The following is a 14666-nucleotide window of genomic DNA, read 5'->3' on the forward strand; positions in this document are numbered from 1 at the left end:
ATCTGGAAATCAGTTAACTTAAAGGGATAATTCACCCAAAGATGAAAATTCTGAAAACTATCCTGGTACCCGATAGTATGCAACTTCAAATATGCCATTATTGCTTATGGGCACTCAGTTCTGTGCAATTACCTGAGCTATAAATGCCATGAGAAGACCAGCTGAAAATGATATCATGAAAGCACTGACTGTCTAATTGCACCATAAAAACATGCACTCCCCCCAAACCATTCACTAGTGACAAACCTGAAGCCTATAAAAATAATCTACCATAATATAATGAAACGGCTTGTGATATTGCTTGCAACAAACAAAAATGGCCAGAATGCACAGTAACATTTGAATAGCTGTCCATGTAGAAATATGCATTTTGCTGCCAAATGATACAGCATCTACAACAACACACAATTTCAGCATTTGAACTTGACTAACAATTGTTTAGGCAAGATATACACTACCATTCAAAAGTTTGAGGTCAGTAAGATTATGTCATTGTGATTATGGCTTTTGAATTAATTTTGAATTAGTTACAGTCATGTGCCTCAACAAGTAAAGTAATAACATATTAATACCTTTGCAAATCATTAGCTAATGATTCATTAAAGCAGACAACTAAAAGTTGAAATGCATGGCTCCGACCCGTTGTGGTAATTAACACATTAATTTACACTATTAGTTAATATAATACGTTATAAATTTTTTTTTTTTTAAACTTCCAATACTTTTGAAAGTATTTACGTTTAATTTTAAGTTATTTTTGTGAAAAACGTGATTTTTTTTTCAGGATTCTTTGATGAAAGTTCAAAGATCAGCATTTGTTTCAAATAGAACTCTTTTAACATTATAAATATCTTTACTTTTAAACAATTTCATCTGCAATTGCTGTGTAGAAGTACACATTTCTTTCTTTCTTTCTTTATTGAAAAAAAAAGTCTTACTGACCCCAAACTTCTAATTATAGCCATTGTATAGGACATAAATTAGGTTAAACTACTGCATGTCCGCCCACAGAAAAATAAATAATTATAAAAATGACCAACACAGAAATATTGATCCACGAACGTCGCAGTTATTATAATTGGCAACGTAACGAATCTATGTGACAGACAAACTGTGTGCGCATGTCACAAAATGATTCCGATTGAAAGTCAGCACATGTAAACACCAAATCGGTTTAGATAACGTCTCATGTAAACAGTCCACCGAATCTTTCCATAGGAATGATTTGAATCGGAATGACAAAAAAGTGCACAAGTAAACGTGGCTATTGTTACAGATCTGCCAGGTTCCTGCACCAGCCACTCACAATGCACTCCCTCACCTGAATACTAATCACTCACACCTGCACCCTGTTTGCACTCTCAGCACTCCACTATTTAAGCACACACCTCACCTCAGTCAGTTGTCCGGTCTCATTTGTGTGAAGTGATACTTACCTTACTCTCCAGTGACCAAACTGTGTGCAGCCTGAATTAACCTCCAACGATCTCCCTTCTCCATCCTGAGTGTTCCATCAAGTTCCAATGAGGTGTGTGCTTTCGGACTGATTCCTCGCCATCCACTCTCCCGTATCTGTGCAATTCCGAAGATTGGATTGAATATCCATTCCTCACTCCAACTGTTTGCAAGATTCTACTTACCTGTATTCATCAGAATTACTTGAGTGTTGCAATTTTCGAGTGTGCTGGTATTTTCCTTTTCACTGCATTCTCTCTGTCTCCGAGTGTGCTTCTGTAACACATCACTTAACAATTATTTAATAGTCATGTGCCTCAACAAGTAAAGTCATAACATAATGATACCTTGGCAAATAATTAGCTAATGATTAATTAAAGCAGACAGCTGTAAGTTGAAGTAGATAGCTTTGACCATTTTGGTAATTAATATATGAATTTACATTATTAGTTAATATAATATGTCACACGATGACATTTAATTAATAGCAATTCATATATTATTTAATCTATTAATCATATAGAATCTTCATTTGTTGCTGATGCAGTAATCATTAATAAATGGTTTAGTTCTTCATGAGTCATACATTAACTCACGATTATCTGTGCATTAGTTAAGCATGAATTAATGCATATTAATGCACCCGCATTATATTTACCAGCATTCGACTAATAATGATACGGGTAGCACCAAATGACAAAAACATAAAAAAAACACTAAATAAAAGGATGATCACTGAATGGGTTAACAAAGCCAAAGGTCTGGTGGTAAAAACTGGCTGGTTTTATATCTTCATGTTCAGCAGTGGCTGTATTTCTTCTAAACCTAGAGGACACCCAAGTCGATGCCTCTAAAATGGTCACACTCCGTATCATATGCCAAAACAAGTCGTGGACCACGGGGGATAGAGTTGGATGTCAAATAGCCTGTATTAAAAACAGCTTTGCTTAGAAAGTAAATCCAGACAGTGGGTGGAGGACCAGACTTGCCCAGATCAAGTGGCTGGAGCTTAACAACTCATTCCTGAACGAAAAGCATTAAACCTTCAAAAGCTTGAAAAACGTGTGTAGTTCTTTATGCTGGATATGATAAGGGATGGTTGAGATGTTAGCGATGTGACTGTACACAAGTGCACAACAATGTACCAGCGCCTGAGAGTTGAAATTATATATCTAGTATCCAAAAATGCAATGTGAAGATCAAACAGGCAGCTGTTTAGTTTATTTCCATTTTAGGCCACAGATTGTTGAATTCCATTCTCAGTGGAACTGTTGTTAGTTCATTATAGCAACAATAAATATCATTCAGTGTAACTGTTGGATTAACAACAGCCAAGCAATAGTTTTTGGTCTCCACAGCAATTAAAACTAAGGCTATAATAATCTCCTTAGTATTATTTAGCAGTAAGATGCAACCAAGTGGTCAGGGTTTGGCTGGTTAGCACGGCCCATTTAGCCCCTTCTGGTAGACACACTTTGCCCAGGGAAAAAAAAAATCATCTTTCTCCAATGATCATTGAATTGTAATTGCACATTTAAAATTATTGTTTCATATTGAATCTTTAATGTTTACTGCTATAATGCCCTAGCCTGGATGCCCGCCGAACTTAACCCCGCCCACAACATTTGAGGTCGGGCAGTTCGGTCTGGACTTGATCCGTTGTGGAGCAACTATGCCCGAACAGGAGCTGTTCGGACCAATCAAATTGTCAGGGCGGGCTTTGATCAACAGTAACGTAAGCATTCACGTCACCAAAGAGCGCTTGGGTTGAATTTGTTCTAATCCTAAACGGAGAACTTGTTCGTATATGCATTCACCTTCACTATTTCTCTCAGAAATGATAATCATGTTGGTAAGTACTCCGTGTATCCTTAAATTCTTTTTTACAACACCGGCAAAGATCGTTTACACTCATCTTCTTCTTTTACTTCTTCCAGCATGCGTGCAGTTGAGTTCTGTTGACATCCGCTATGATGTCATAAAGGCCGGAATTCCATATATGGGCACTTCTCCTGGATGAGCGTGTGCGCACATCAACCAGGGGGGTGGTTTCCCCGTCCAACGACATAACTCACTGCTTAACAACCATAGTACTACCAAGAAATCAACTAGCTACTGACGACTGTTTCCCGAAACCGCATTGTCACAAATTAGTCGTTCAACCACGCAGGTGGTGGAGTAAAAACTTGAATGAATCCGTTTAATGTTGAATTAATGCTAGATTTTTTGCTATAAATTATGAACATGGCATCTGAGGGCTAATTCAAATTTTTCTCACTTATTTTGCTTTACTTCCAGATTCAATCATTGGCTCGTCCTTACTAGAGCACCTACGCACATGCACACTCTTTAAAAACAGTGCTTTAAAGAGCACCTATCATGGAATTTTGAAATGTACCTTTCATGTAGTGTGTAACATAGATCTAAGTGAACAAAAACATCCTGTGATAGCTTGAAATATGACAGTGCACCGTATATATAGTTATTTTCTTTCAAAAGTAAGAGTCGACTCGGAGTCATTTTTAAGAATCGTTAGAAGACCGAAGCTTTTTCTCTGACTAGTTGACGTCAACTTGTCAAGTTATTTGAATACGATACGCCCACTTATTGCGCTCCAAGACGCCAGTGAAAACTAGAAAACATCATGGCCACGAGACGCTGTGTTCTGAAGTGCGACTCAAAAGCAAACTTTTTTCATCTGCCCAAGGATGAGCATTTGAAGACTAGGTGGCTTGAAGACAAACCATACATCGTCGCGATTGAGTGTGTATTATTAGTCGTCAAATGTATGTTTCGCGATCTCAGGAAGCTTTTATTATGGACTTTTATTATGGCACATGGTATCTTCTTCGTCTGTCTGTACCATATATGGACTACATGTGCACAGAGCGCCCTCCGGCTGCCAGTATGAATTGAAAACAACACACAAGAGACTCAATCGCTCATGATTAGGCTATTTCTGCCCATTTTGAGGAAGTATTGAATAAAAAATACTCCTCTGTTTAGAAATTTGACACAGACATATGAGAATCTATCAATATGTCTCCTCATCTGCACACTTTTGAACTAAAAGCCCTGAGGGATGTTGATTTGTCGAGAGTCTTCGTGAGGAGTTTTTTTATGAATGAGATCAGCTGAGGCTCATATTACAATCAAACAGTACCGACGCGGTTTTCATATTCATAACTCCTGACACATATTAACAAATTACTGTCATTATAAGACTTTGATGGGCGTTCCGTTTCCGAAAATATCTGCACAGACTATACCAATCACAACTGACTGGGTCATCTGACCAATCACCGCAGATTAGCGTCACGTAAAGGCGGGGTTTTGAAAAGTGAATCACTAAAGGAATCATTTGAGAATCGCTATCAAAACAGGTAAAAATAAATGCATATTATAAGAAAACTAAAGTCTTTTTCGTCATTGCATGCATGCAAAACTGTTGTTGGGGACTTCTAAAACAATATTTGGAACATTTTAAATGCCATGATAGGTGCTCTTTAAATCTCTTGACAAACTAAAAGACATAAATTTAATTTTTATGTAAATAAAAGATATAGGTCAGGGATCCTCAAATCTGGCCCACGAGATCCACTTTCCTGCAGAGTTTAGCTCTAACCCTAATCAAACACACCTGAACATGCTAATCAATGTCTTCAGGATCCTTAGAAAATCACAGGTAGGTGAGTTTGATCAGGGTTGCAGCTAAACTCTGCAGCGCATTGGCCCTCCAGGGCAAGATTTGAGGAACCCTGATATAGGTTGTACTGAATTGTCAGCTTGCTTATTTTGCTCAAGAGAAGTATTTATTAAGTTCACATGTTATGCAAACAAGAAACTTTGCTTCTAACCACAGGTCGAGAGCTGTCGCTCAACCCATGCAACTTTGCGATACTGTTTGCGAACGTTCGTTGGAACTATGCTTTCGGGAAACACATCCCAGAGCGAGAGCAAGAGTGCGCCCATCAACAGGCTTTGTTCGGGTTACGGAGGCCGTCTGCAGCGCTGTCATTTTGTTTTTAGACCACAAAATCAACAATGTGCAAGTGCATATAATGTAAACAACACAAACTTATAGTGAATATAACATTATCCAGGGATAAAGCCATGATGTATTGTGTGTGTGCTCGTGACTCTTTAGCTCCAGCCACTGCATGCCTCCACGAGCTCGGCGGTTTTGCGAAAGAATCGGTACAGCGTATCTGTCTTTTATAAATATGATAAAACTAAAGACTCTTCGGAGAAATGAAAGATGCAATATGTTGTGTTCTTCTGTGCATATTGGCCAGTAGGTGGTGGTAGAGGGGTGTGTAAGGGTATGTTGAATAGAAGAGTAAGAGTCCACAAGATGCCACCTGCTGCTGCATGCGCTGTACTACTTGCTTGGTTAATTAAAGTAATCTTTATGTTACAAATGCCTCCTCATTGTTTCATATAAAGGATATAACAAATTGGCGACGAGGTACTTTTTGTTTTGAGGATGGCAGCTGTTTCTACGTTTCCCACGCCATTTTTGCCATGTCCTGGAGAACCAGCTATTCCTTTCAACACGTGGCTCCGGATGTTCCAGAATTATTTGCTTGTCGTTGGTGCTTCTGGAGATGAATGGCCGGTGGAACGCAAACGAGCACTGCTCTTACATTGTCTGGGGACTGAAGGCCAGAATCAAGGTGATTCTATGGAGGATGTGACTGAGGCCTTGAAAGCGCACTTTGCTCCTCGACGAAACATATGGCTGAGCGCCATACTTTCAGGAAACGTGTTCAGGCACCAGGAGAAACCATAATTCAGTACGTAGCTGCTCTACGGGACTTAGCGGCTACTTGTGACTTTGCAGCTACTCTGGACGAAATGTTATGGGATCAGCTGGTGGAGAATGTGTCCAGTCATCGGATTCGTGAGAGATTGCTTTTGGAATCTGAACTGACTCTTGGAAAAGCCATTACTATTGCCACTCAAACAGAAGCTGCTGGTGAACTAGCCAAATTATTAACGAGTAATCGTTCATTACCATTGCAATCGATACATGCAAAGCCTCCTCCTGCAGCAGCACGTCACCGCCGTAGACCGCCTCCAAAGCCACCGTCTACAGCGCGTTCTTCAAAGCCTTCATCTGCTGCACCGGTTTCATCATCCCGTGAGTGTTATCGTTGTGGATCTAAGAAACACCTCGCGAATGACCGTAGCTGTCCTGCTGCATCGGCACAGTGTAATAACTGTCAAAAGATGGGACATTACTCGCGGGTGTGTCGTTCAGGACAAGCTCACTCGGTGCGTGAAATTGCTTGCCTGAAGTTCAGATCCTTTATATGCATGACTCGCTAACTGATAAAATTCGGTGCACAGCTGTCATTACGACAACAACTACATCTGTGCCTGTCGAGCTAACTGTGGATTCTGGGTCATCTGTTTCTATCTTGCCAAAGATTGTGTATGAAACACACTTCAAGAAAGACGCTTTGCTGCCTCCTTCATTGAAACTGGTGACATACTCTTGTACTCCGATTCCCGTACTTGGATGCTTACCTGTCACTCTCTAAGGATGACATTACCTGTTCCACGTCGTTCTTAGTGGTTGAATCGGGTACAGCTTTGCTTGGAATGGATCTTATTAATGGATTACATCTCCGCTTCGAAGGTAATGCAGTTTTGCCAGCGCAGACTTCAACTCCTGTGCTGCGATTGTCTACTTTGACGCCTTCAGTTGCTTTGGGAGAGAGTAAAGACTACTTCAGCTGTCACTCCTGAACGCTAGAAACTTTGCCGCTTACCTTTTTCGGTTGGAGACGCAGTCAGTGAGGAAATCCATGGCCTTCTTGATGTGGGCGTTATCGAGAGAGTGGACGCTTCGCCGTGGGTCTCCCCGATAGTAGTAGTACAGAAGAAGTCGGGTGCTATTCGAATGTGCGTGGATTCGCTACCACACATTGAGAAACTGTTGTCTTTGTTGAGGGGAGCGACTTTATTTTCCACAATCGATTTGGAGAGTGCTTATTTTCAGTTGCCATTGCATGAGGAGAGCCGCAATCTGACCACCTTCATTACTTACAAAGGACTTTTCAGATTTTGCCGTGTACCGTATGGACTTGCTTCAGCACCCTCCGCCTTTCAGAAAATGTTGGCAACAGTGTTACAAGGACTTCCGAGTGTTGCCAATTACCTTGACGATATCATTGTCTGGGGATGTACAAAAACGGAACATGACCACACACTCAAAGCTGTTATCCAACACTTACAGGATGCTGGACTGAAGTTGAATCAATCGAAGTGTCAGTTCAATAAATCCACTCTGTGCTTCCTTGGCCACACGGTGAATGCGCAAGGAATTCAACCTGATGAGGATCAGCTGTCTGCTATTCTTCATGCACCAGCCCCAAAAGATGCACCTCAACTTCGCTCTTTCATCGGGCTACTATCGTGGTATAATAAGTTCATTTCCAATTTTGCCACGGTAGTTGAACCACTGCGGTTCAGACAGGGCTCAGATTTTGTCTGGTCAGAGAAGGCACAGCAATGTTTTGATGCTGTAAAACAATTGCTGATTCAAAGTCCTGCACTTGCATTATTCGACCCAGATTTGCCTACAGTGGTATCTACAGATGCTTCTGCCTATGGCCTGGGCGCTGTTCTTACCCAAGTTCACGAGGATAAGACGGAGCGCATTGTTGCTTTTGCATCCCGGACATTGTCACCTGCTGAACACAAGTACTCGACCATTGAAAGGGAGGCACTTGCTTGTGTCTGGGCCGTTGAAAAGTGTCTGACTTATTTGTGGGGTCGTAAATTTCTCCTGCGCACGGATCACCAGGCCTTAACTGTACTCCTCTCATCCAAAGGAACTGATCGCGCCGGAATGCGCATTGCTCGCTGGGCAGCGCGGTTACTGTGCTTCAATTATGATGTTATTCACCGGCCTGGGGCTCAAAATAACACAGCCGACTGCCTTTCTCGTCTGCCTTTGCCTGCCTCGGATGAAGACTGCTTAGATCAGGGCTGTCCAAACTCGGTCCTGGAGGGCCGCTGTCCTGCAGAGTTTAGCTCCAGCTTGCCTCAACACACCAGCTGGAAGTTTCTAGTATGCCTAGTAAGGCCTTGATTAGTTGGTTCAGGTGAGTTTCATTGGGGTTGGAGCTAAACTCTGCAGGACAGTGGCCCTCCAGGAGCAGGATTGGACACCCCTGGCTTAGATGCTGAACCTGAGTTTGTGGCGTTTCTGTCTTCTGAGATGTCAGCTTTGTCGGCGGCTGAGTTTGCTTCTGCCTCCACGTCATGCCTTGAACTGAGTGCGTTACGCGCATAAATAGCTTGCGGTTGGCCTTCCTCTTCAACTTCTGTGGATAATATTCTACGTCCATACTTCCAACTACGTGACAAACTGAGTGTGCAGCAGGATTATGTGTTCAGAGGATTACGTCTTGTTGTACCTATCGCGCTACGACATTGGTGAAGTTGGCTCACGAAGGTCACCAGGGAATTGTACACACAAAACAGCGGCTTCGTGAACTGTACTGGTGGCCAGGCATTGATTGCCTAGTTAAGGAGAACATCCAGACCTGTCAAATGTGTCTGTCCTCTGACAAAACTGCCAACACCTCAGCTGCGCCGCTGCAGCCAGTGCCTTTTCCGTCTGTACCATGGGACAAGGTAGCTATTGATGTGGTGGGCCCATTTGAAACCGCTGTGAGGGACTGTCGTTATGCGCTTACATTGATCGACTATCACAGTAAGTGCCCTGAAGTCGCTTTCACCGCTTCCATCACTACGCAAAGGTGTATCACCTTCCTGTCATCTGTGTTTAGCAGATATGGCAACCAACATACTATTGTGTCTGATAACGGGACCCAATTCACGTCAGCTGATTTCTCAAAATTTCTGAAAGAGAAAGACATTCAACACATACGTACCTCTTTGTATCAGACCAGCTGCGAATGGAGCTGTAGAACGTTTTCATCGTGTGCTGAAAAGCTACATTGGCTGCTGTTCTGGAAGCGAAGCCGTGGAAACCTATAGTCACGGAATTTCTCCAAATGTATCGTGCTACTCCCCGTTCTGCTACGGGACAATCCCCGTTTGAGTTGCTTCATGGCAGAAAGATGCGAACGCGTCTTAATGTTCTTCCTCCTCCCAGCACACATCAGGATCCTCCTGCACTTATTGAGTGAGTTGCTTTGAAACAAAAGAAAATTAAAGCATACACTGATTCTAGACGTGCAGCTCGCAGTCCCGATTTCAAAGTGGGCGATTGGGTGCATGTGCGCATTCCAACTCATGTTCAGAAAGCACATCCGAGATTTGCCAAACCTCACCAAATTGTGCGTACACTGGGTGCGTGTATTTAATGGTTATCCGACGGGAAGAACTAGCTTGCTTCTCCCCTGGCTCATTCTGTTGTACCTGTTTCGGAGGCTACTGATACAGATGCTGTGGACTTATCATTTCAGTTTCTTCCTTCTCCTTCTCCTCCTCCCGCGCATCAGGCTTCCAACGCTCTTCAAAGTGTTTCTACCTGTGAGACGACCTCCTCGTTGGATGGAGGATTATGTCACTTAATCAACTTTGCATTATGTGACTATAAAGGATGAGAAATTCATTAAGTCACCTTATCGTTGGTTTTGATGAATGCTACTGATAATTCTTGTGAAGTATTGTTCTAATCTGATTACCAGTAATTGTTATTTAGTAAAGTGAATACTTTGGTAATTTGGTAAACTTGTTATTATGTTTCCCCTTATGTTCGTAAATTTCTGTGTAGACAGTTTGCTTTAAGTTATGGGGGAATATGTTGTGTTCTTCTGTGGATATTGGCCAGTAGGTGGTGGTAGAGGGGTGTGTAAGGGTATGTTGAATAGAAGAGTAAGAGTCTACAAGATGCCACCTGCTGCTGCATGCTCTGTACTACTTGGTTAATTAAAGTCATCTTTATGTTACAAATGCCTCCTCATTGTTTTATATAAAGGATATAACACAATACTACTGTATCTTACTCAAGATTTACATGAGATTGACTGAAACTGTGTGTGTTATGTACCATTTAACACGGGGTCTGAGGCGTTTCCTGGCCCTGGAGGTGTTTTGACATGCCCTGACATTTGTGCTCATTTCTGTTACTGTTAACATTTTCATGGCTAAAGTCTGATTACACTGTATTCAGCACAAAATCTGCAAAAAAAATATGTGAGCAGCATGTATGTAAAAGTTTGTAGTTTTGAGAAAATTACGTGTGGTTTGTAAAAAATATATATTTTTGAATTACTGAAATAAGGCCAAAAACCCATACTGAATATTTGTTCACAAGACTTTTGAGAACTGGACATTGTAGACCTTGCTTCCTCTCGTTGGTTTAATACGGATTACATGAACAGAACATATTTGTTTTCGATATGACATTTAAAATAGACACTTCAAGCTTTCTAAAGACATATCTCTTACACTCACCTAAAGGATTATTAGGAACACCATACTAATACTGTGTTTGACCCCCTTTCGCCTTCAGAACTGCCTTGATTCTATGTGGCATTGATTCAACAAGGTGCTGAAAGCATTCTTTAGAAATGTTGGCCCATATTGATAGGATAGCATCTTGCAGTTGATGGAGATTTGTGGGATGCACATCCAGGGCACGAAGCTCCCGTTCCACCACATCCCAAAGATGCTCTATTGGGTTGAGATCTGGTGACTGTGGGGGCCATTTTAGTACAGTGAACTCATTGTCATGTTCAAGAAACCAATTTGAAAAGATTCGAGCTTTGTGACATGGTGCATTATCCTGCTGGAAGTAGCCATCAGAGGATGGTGGTCATAAAGGGATGGACATGGTCAGAAACAATTCTCAGGTAGGCCGTGGCATTTAAACAATGCCCAATTGGCACTAAGGGGCCTAAAGTGTGCCAAGAAACCATCCCCCACACCATTACACCACCACCACCAGCCTGCACAGTGGTAACAAGGCATGATGGATCCATGTTCTCATTCTGTTTACGCCAAATTCTGACTCAACCATCTGAATGTCTCAAAAGAAATCGAGACTCATCAGACCAGGCAACATTTTTCCAGTCTTCAACTGTCCAATTTTGGTGAGCTCGTGCAAATTGTAGCCTCTTTTTCCTATTTGTAGTGGAGATGAGTGGTACCCGGTGGGGTCTTCTGCTGTTGTAGCCCATCTGCCTCAAGGTTGTGCGTGTTGTCGCTTCACAAATGCTTTGCTGCATACCTCGGTTGTAACAAGTGGTTATTTCAGTCAAAGTTGCTCTTCTATCAGCTTGAATCAGTCGGCCCATTCTCCTCTGACCTCTAGCATCAACAAGGCATTTTCGCCCACAGGACTGCCGCATACTGGATGTTTTTCCCTTTTCACACCATTCTTTGTAAACCCTAGAAATGGTTGTGCGTGAAAATCCCAGTAACTGAGCAGACTGTGAAATACTCTGACCGGCCCGTCTTGCACCAACAACCATGCCATGCTCAAAATTGCTTAAATCATCTTTCTTTCCCATTCTGACATTCAGTTTGGAGTTTAGGAGATTGTCTTGACCAGGACCACACCCCTAAATGCATTGAAGCAACTGCCATGTGATTGTTCGAATTAGATAATTGCATTAATGAGAAATTGAACAGGTGTTCCTAATAATCCTTTAGGTGAGTATGTCTGTGTGGCAAGTATTCGCTGAGTTTCGGTTCATTTTTGTGACGTGTTTCAGAAAGAAGTTCACAGAGATTGAGACTTTGAGTGTACACAAAAGTAGATTTAAAAAAAATTTTTTTTTTTAGAGTATTTTAAGTAAATTTTGCTAAAATGCGAAATGCGCCGGCACGTTCGTCGACAACAGAGGGTTAAATCAAGACATTTACTTAATAAGCAATATAATTTAAGATATTATATCTTGTTTTCTGAAAATTGTATGAAAAATTGTGAGTTTTTGCTTAAAACATGAAAAAAGCTGCCATTTTTTTATTTTTCATTTTGTCTTACTCCATTGGCAGATATTTTTTCATGTTTTAAACAGTTAATTTATATATATATATATTATTAATATTTTTTTATATAAAAATACTAAGTATATATAAAAGTATATAAAACTTTTTTTGCAGTGCAGGGGATAAATGAAGTACTATCCTTTCTTATTACATACAATACACTATTAAATAGATTTTTTGAAAGACATGAGAACTTCGAACCCTCAGAAATCACACACCCTCAGGCAAATCATTTTAAATTGCAATTCCCATGTAAAGTCATTCTCAGCGCACACAGCTCGTCGAACCTCCTGGTTTGCGGTCTGCCAGGGATATTTTAGTGGTTACAACTTGTACACAGTTGGCTGTTCCTCTGTATTTACTGCCTCTGTGTTTATGGGGAAGTGCTGAATATGCATATGAGACACAACGGGAGTCTTAAACCTGGCATCATCAAATACCTCCCTCTGAATCCACTCTTTGTACCAGGTCTTTCAATGAAGAGGGATTCACGTTTCTTCACTATAACCAAAATGAGAAACACCTGGTAAGGTAAAGCCTCATAACTTGCTCTCTTGAGGGTAGTTAGCACTCCATCTGTCCAACATTTAAGCCTAGTGAGCTGACACGCTCCCTTCTGTATGTAGACAGCTGCATAGCAAGGCAGCATCCTAGACACTGTGGAACCTTTTTCACAGACTGTGATGACAGTCTGTGGTGACATTTCCACAGTTATTAATATCATATATCTAGCAATTTCTTTTTTTAAATAATTATAATTTATAACACTATACTTTGTGTTTTACTACCTTGGCATTAAATTAATGAAAACTGCATGGTTAACACTACGGAGTGGGTGTTTATAATACAAACTTTTGACCAACATAATCAGTCAATCTTTCAATATTTAATCAAAAGATAAAAGACAATCATAAAAATACATAATCAGTAAATTTTTCGATATATTTTCTTCTTTTGGAAAGTCATAGAAATGCTATTTTGGATTTTGGGGGTTTCCTTTTATAAATATAGAAGTTTACCCAACTGTGACGACTTATGCTTCCAAGAACCCCAGAAATGTGAAAAGGATCCGTTTGAAATGCTCTACATAGGTAGCTTGGTCGCCCTGCATTATGGGATTGCTTTTGCCACAAGAATGCATGTAATGCTGCTTTAGAATTAGTCTGAAACGAGGCATTTTAGAATGCAACAAAGTTAAGGTGCCTACATTTTGGAACTGCTTTCACGCCAGGAGTACACGCATGACGCCTCAAAATGCTTCTCCTGCAGGCAGCTTACTAGGTTATGGAACAAAAGATTTGTTTATCTGAACAACTAGCAATTAAACTGTAATACCTGTCCTGTAGCGATATCCTCTGCTCACAATGGAATTCCACCTGGGTCATGTGAAACTGCAGAATACGGCCAATCACGTCCCCATGGCCTAATGACACAGCGCTAAGTGTTTTCTGAGCAATAAAGCACAAAAAAAATGTTAATACTGAAGCATATAAATGTACATGCCAGGTGGTTCAGAGAGCTTGGCTGCATTATTTATCTCTTTACTTTTATGACACTTGGCATGCTATGATGCAAACCCCCGATGGAGTGAAAACAGAATACATGCTGACTAAATTGCTTTATTGCTTCATTATCATGGAGGTGAATCGGGAAAGACATTTTGAGAAAAGTGAAGTTATTTAAATGGAAACCAGGATTGTCAGGCGTACAAATTGTAAAAGCTTACGGATTTCAAACAAAGGCCTAAAAGGCTTCAAGTTATGTAATAGGCTTACAAAAGTGAAGAAACAAAGGCCAGATGTTAACGTCTCCCCCTCTTTGATAGTGACTAATGCGTTAATGAGGTGGCAGAAGAGCTGAGTGCATTGGAAAAAGGCTAATGTCATATTTATCATGAGAGTATTCATGGGCTAATATCACAGATAAAAAATACATATAGTACATACATATTTTACACCATTAAAAAAGAGTCAAAGTTTGTCATTGTTTTTTTGCCACTAGCCTAATTATATTGTATTATTTAATTTAATCATTCCTTCATTCGACATTTACACAGCAGAGTGGCGTGCGATAATGAAAATACTTGTGTCGTTAAAACGTTTAAACCTTCCTTATTAGAAAAAGGAGAGAAAAATAATTTCTTCACCTAATTTAACCTTCGATTCTGAGCTTCGTGAGGTCATACGTGGCGACTCGTTGATGCTGAGGCTAAATGTGAAAACATATCTTTT

At 40.7% G+C, this 14666-nt stretch overlaps 1 long non-coding RNA gene across 2 annotated transcripts in view; it reads right to left on the minus strand.

The window, feature by feature from the left end:
* Positions 1 to 14666, minus strand: part of LOC307135447 — a 36743-nt gene that overhangs the window by 14694 nt on the left and 7383 nt on the right. Inside the window, exons 3-5 of one of the 2 annotated variants that reach the window (XR_013817689.1) lie at positions 13771 to 13883; positions 1641 to 1731; positions 1437 to 1572 (exon numbers count right to left, since the gene is read on the minus strand). The exons of the other annotated variant lie outside the window; for it this stretch is intronic. This is a non-coding gene — a long non-coding RNA (uncharacterized lncRNA). The remainder of the gene's footprint in view (positions 1 to 1436; positions 1573 to 1640; positions 1732 to 13770; positions 13884 to 14666) is intronic. 2 annotated transcript variants of the gene reach the window in all.

This window comes from Gobio gobio (assembly GCF_949357685.1).
Source record: "Gobio gobio genome assembly, chromosome: 12".
NCBI lineage: Eukaryota > Metazoa > Chordata > Actinopteri > Cypriniformes > Gobionidae > Gobio > Gobio gobio.